The following is a 6,000-nucleotide window of genomic DNA, read 5'->3' as shown; positions in this document are numbered from 1 at the left end:
CTTATTCACAAGATTTTTACAATCACAGGGGCAGAGGATAAAGGTTATAGAATCATCAGAGATCAGGCTGCTGGATTACAATTTAGAGATTTCAGGTATTTCCCTCTCTGTACTCCAATATGCCAGAAAGCAAAAAGGAATATCTATATAACAATTCAGTAATCAAAATTATCCCTTAAATCCTAATTTCTTGGTTACACAACTTCCTCAAGAGGGAAAACCATTGGGATGTATTGTGTTCTTCACATAGTGCTCAGTCTGGTAGAAATAAGTTTCCATTCTTGAACGTAAATATTTTGTACAACTAGAGTTCAAATTTCATTATTTCTAATGCCTATGGCTTATCAATAAAATAGTACAGAAATATTTTCTATGTTAAATGTGAATTTGTGTTCCATATGCTACATAAATTATTTAATCTAGGTAAATAAGAATTATTATTATATATTTAGGATGACAACAGTTTATTTGATATCTGAATTATAGGTAATATCCAACTATTTGAATTCTTACCTTTTCAGTTGATTTTTAAAAATATTGTTCTAGTTTGCTAGCTGCCAGAATGCAATATACCAGAAACAGAATAGCTTTTTGAAAGGGGAATTTAATGAGTTGCTAGTTTACAGTTCTAAGGCTGAGAAAATGTCTCAATTAAAACAATTCTATAGAAATGTCCAATCTAAGGCATCCAGGGAAAGATACCTTGGTTCAAGAAAGTCGATGAATTTCAGGGTTTCTCTCTCAAGTGAGAAGGCACATGGCAAACAGGGTCAGGGTTTCTTGCTCATCTGGAAAGGCATGTGGCGAACATGGCATCATCTGCTAGCTTTCTCTCCGGGCTTCCTTTCGTGAAGCTCCCCAGGAGGCTTTTCCTTCTTCATTTCCAAAGGTTGCTGGCTGGTGGGCTCTCTGCTTCTCATGGCAATTTTGTTCTGCTCTCTCAGAATCTCCAGCTTTCTCCAAAATATTTCCTCTTTTATAAGATTCCAGTAAACTAATCAAGACCCACCCCAATGGGTGGAGACACATCTCCACCTAATCCAGTTTAACAACCACTCTTGACTGAGTCACATCTTCACTGAGATGATCTAATTACAGATTCAAATGTATAGTGCTGAATAAGGATTATAAGACAGCTGCCTTTACAAAATGGAATTAGGATTTAAACATGGCTTTTCTAGGATACATACAACCTTTCAAACCAGCACAAATATTAACACTTTTTCTCTCACTGAACTAAATATCTTTTTCTGCTTCCTTTTTTATGAAGGGAGTCTGTCAAATTTCCCTTGGCACTCCTTCCCCTCTACCTCCTTTCTCCTTGCTTATGCTTCTAATTTCCTATCATATCATGTTGACAGTAACATTGCAGTTTATTATCAGATACAACAGATTTCCAGGTATATATATATAGGCTATTACCTTGTCCCAATGTTTGGCTCTTAAGACATTGAAATCCTAGTAAAAGTTCTTGGCAATTCCTAAATTCATTACACTGTACTCTGCAGTCTCTGTTTAAATTTCATGGGATTTTGCTTTATTAAAATTATTCTATAATGTAAACAAGCATTAGCTCCTTGTCTGATAAAATAATGATAAATGAATTCCCAGGTCAAGGGCTAACAAGGAAACTAAATTGAATTGGTATGTTTGAAGTTGATTATTTCAAACTGAAAGTAGTGATTCAAACTTTCCAGAACTTAATTGTAGTCAAATGATTGATATTGGATAAGGGAGGAGAAAAGGAGGAAGGGGCAGCCTGTGTAGGCTACATGTTTTGTATTAAAGAAAACAGGAGGAAAAAAGAGACCTTTTTCTGTAACATATACTAAGGATATGGAGCAACCTTATAAATTCAGTGCTTATGTGATGGAATCTCAATGCCAACCCATTTCCATCCTGCATATAAAATTATCATTTTTCTCTCGTTTACAAAATGTATTATAACATGACTTTTAGAGTTTTGTGATAAACATCACTTTAGTACCCATGTACTTTAAATAACATTCAAATGAATCTATTTCAAAAACCCTTGTAAAGCTTTTCAGGGTTGTTCAGTGCTCTTCTCACCGACCTTGACACCAAGTACAATATCTTATGGTTGATATAATTAAATCAGTTTGTACTCTTACTTTGAAAAAGCTTTCTGGGATTGGTTACAATGTTGTAACTAAGATAAATCATTCTGGAGTGTCCTGGCATATAATCCCTGGTTGTACTTGGATAGAAATCACATCAGAAGGAAAGGCATACATTTGGTTTGGCAGAGAAGTGATTGCTACTTTTGAAATATCTACCAATAACGTTTTCAAGTTCACAGTAGTTCATTTTATTTTATTTTTTTGGTGGGGGGATGTGGTGGAGATTTATGCTAATAACTCAAGGAAGCTGTTTGCTTCAAAAGACAGCCTTAGGAGAGAAAAGTAATGTGAAATGGGGAGGGTATAAAAGGGTGAAAAGCAGACATTACTGGAGCCATTTTCCTTGATTTCTCCTCAAGTTACTTTTGCAAGTATTTGGCTAGAAAACTTCCTGCTTTTGCAGTGCAGAAAAAACATGATTTTTTTACAAAAACAAATGCAATTTTTACATGAGACACACTAGATGCTGCGTTAATATTTCACCTACATAATTTCACCAGAGAAGTGTCTTAGATGCCTAGAAGCACTCAACTACGTGCCAGTCTCCCCAGGAAGTGATAACACTTGGGATATTTCAGTCCCGTCTGTGGCCTTTCAGTATTGAGATCATGAGAACAGCAACTCACATCTCTGATCCTGGAATCCCAGTGCTCTTCCTGTTCCTGAAAATGTCATGTTAACAGATCGGTTCAGCCTGAACATGTCACCCTGTTCAGCCTGAAATGTGTCACTTGAGTTCAATTCGATCCAGGGATGTTTCAAGGAATAGCCCTTGATGTTGGACATATGTTCTAAGGCTGTATCGTCAGAGCGTAAATGGTGGCTAGTAATTCTACAATGCTAACATGAACCTAAGCTTTTAGAAATGCATTTCTTAACAGATGTGGATCCATTTTTACACCTTCCATCCCAATCCAGGCTTGTCAATGACTATTGTTAGACAGCAAGATTGTCAAATGAGGCTCTAAAAAAAGAATATCCTTTTTATATAATTTATCTTTTTGAAAGGCAAGATGAAGGAGAAATTTAAAGTGAAACAATTTCTTAAGATGTGGCTTTCACAGCCCTTATCAGCATCTTCAGTCTTTCAGTTAGTAATTTGTACTAGCTCCTAGAAAACACTCCCTCAAATTAACTGCTTATATTGACTAGCTTTTAGCACTTTTTTTGTCTTTGAAGATAGAAGCAGAAATGTTGAGCAATCAATTGCTAGATTTCTTTTCTGTGTCCCTTTGTCCATAACTGCTTTTAGGTTCAGTAGTCTGGTTATTACTGAAATAAAGGAAAAATGAATTTCACAAGTACGTGGCTTTCTATGTAAAACTGCAGCTAAAGATAAGTTAGAAAAACGTGATTTAACCAATATGAAAAACTCTGTATAAAACTGCTTTTTCTGTATAGTGGGAATATTTGAACAATTGTTTGAATTTTGCAGCATCCAAATATGTTGGCATATTCATAAACAAGAGAAAAAGATGAATTTTTACAGCGTTATATATATATATTTATTATTATTATTTTTTATTTTTTATTAATTAAAAAAATTAACAAAACATTTAAAAATCATTCCATTCTACATATATAATCAATAATTCTTAATATCATCACATAGTTGCATATTCATCATTTCTTAGTACATTTGCATCGATTTAGAAAAAGAAATAAAAAGACAACGGAAAAAGAAATAAAATGATAATAGAAAAAAAAAAACTATACGTATCATACCCCTTACCCCTCGCTTTCACTTACCACTATTTCAAACTGAATTTATTTTAACATTTGTTCCCCCTATTATTTATTTTTATTCCATATGTTCTACTCTTCTGTTGATATAGTAGCTAAAAGGAGCATCAGACATAAGGTTTTCACATTCACAGAGTCTCATTGTGAAAGCTATATCATTGTTCAACCATCATCAAGAAACATGGCTACTGGAATACAGCACTACATTTTCAGGCAGTTCCCTCCAGCCTCTCCACTACATCTTGAACAACAAGGTGATATCTACTTAATGCGTAAGAATAACCTCCAGGATAACCTCTCGACTCTGTTTGGAATCTCTCATCCATTGACATATTTGAGACATATTTTATAAGGCTCTTTATAATATCTTCAGAATGCAGAGGCTTATTTATCCGTGGACCCTGGGTTCCCATCCAGCACTGGTCAAGTGTGCCCCTAAGGCCATTACTTCCATCAATATAACTAAAAAGTATTGCAAATTCAACCATCCACTTACTAGTCTCTTCCTCCTAAGCAGCATATAATCATTTTTAGCATATTAATATAATAAAAAAATAAAAGAGTAGAAAATAATGAATGTGGAATTTAAGTCATGTTAATAAAATTCCAATTTACTTATAGAGTTCAATTACAATTTGAATATTTTTCAACTCAAACAGTTAACTTGGACTAGTGAACGGACCCAGTGGAATAACGTGGGGAACCGAATCCACACATCTGCTTTTATGTATTTTCCAAGTGTCATGTGTGTTAGCACTATCTGTCATCATTTCATGCCTTGGGAAAAGGGGAAACAAATGTTACAGCAAATGGAAATAAATACATGTCAAACATGACAAAGAGCTAGAGGCATTATTATATTTGAGCTTTTCTTAGAAAACACTTCCTACATCAAAAATGAAATTTTGATTTTTGTTTTGCAAAGGTCACTTAACAAGTAATCAAACACTAATTTTAAGAAAGAGCTATGCTAGGGTTCTTCTAAACAAGCGAAATTGAAAGAGCACAGAACAAATATTTCAGCCAATGTCAATCACATTTATTTCTCTAGCAGCTGCCAAAATATTGTCAATTTTTCCATCCTGGATTTTGATTGGAGTGAAGAATCTTGGTAAATGAATTTGCTAAAGAATCCTAATGTAGAGAAAACAGGTGTTCTCTTCACTGGTTTCGTTTTGCTCTCCGATAAGATGTTATAATACACAGTAGACAAGAAATAAAAATGATCAGTGGTAACTTTTTATGCATTTGCACCAGACCAATTTTATCTATATGGAAAACAAATCCAACAGTCATGAATGATAATATACATTTATAGTCTTAAACAGCTGCTTTCTGCATGTGAATCCCGAAATAACAAGAAGTTGAGTATTAGCAAAATATACATATTGAATATTTAAGTGTGTCCATAGTATAAAAATGCTTTATATTTATATTTACCTTCTATTTCCTGACTGGCATCTTCATTAAAAAAAATGTATCACTAGCTTTCGTCATACATTTACCAAATATTATAATATTAAATGCAAAAAAAGTTTGCTATCATTCTTTTTTGCGAGGAAACTGAGGCTGAAAAATGTTAATAGCTAGCCTGAGATCATAACAAGAGTGAATGGAGCCTGGATTCAAACCTCAGTTTTGCAGATTCCTGAGCTCAGTTTCACCAATCCAGTTCATGGAACAGTTGGAGTGAAATAGGAAAAGAAAGAATATCAATGCAAACCTGTCATCCGGTTTGCCACCACTAATGGGCTACTGCTTCTGCATTCTGAAGATATTATAAAGAGCCTTATAAAATATGTCTCAAATATGTCTACCTGGACATGAAAGTGGGGCTTATTTATCCATGGACCCTGGGTTCCCATCCAGCACTGGTCAAGTGTGACCCTAAGGCCATTACTTCCATCAATTTCCAGGTTGCATGTGTGGATCACCTAATAAAAAGCCCTAGAGCTGGACATAAGTGTTACCATGTTCTGAACTAATGAAGAAGATACAATTCTGTTCTGAATTGGCCACAGCAGCAGTGCTGGAATGAGAGGCAGGACCGAAGGAATTTTGAAGTAGTATACAAAAGATATTCAATATACACTCTGCCTCTTCTTTCTCTAAGGAA

This window comes from Tamandua tetradactyla, chromosome 20 (genome assembly GCF_023851605.1).
Source record: "Tamandua tetradactyla isolate mTamTet1 chromosome 20, mTamTet1.pri, whole genome shotgun sequence".
Taxonomy (NCBI): domain Eukaryota; kingdom Metazoa; phylum Chordata; class Mammalia; order Pilosa; family Myrmecophagidae; genus Tamandua; species Tamandua tetradactyla.
The sequence above is the reverse complement of the archived record's forward strand: the minus strand, read 5'-3'. Positions refer to the sequence as shown.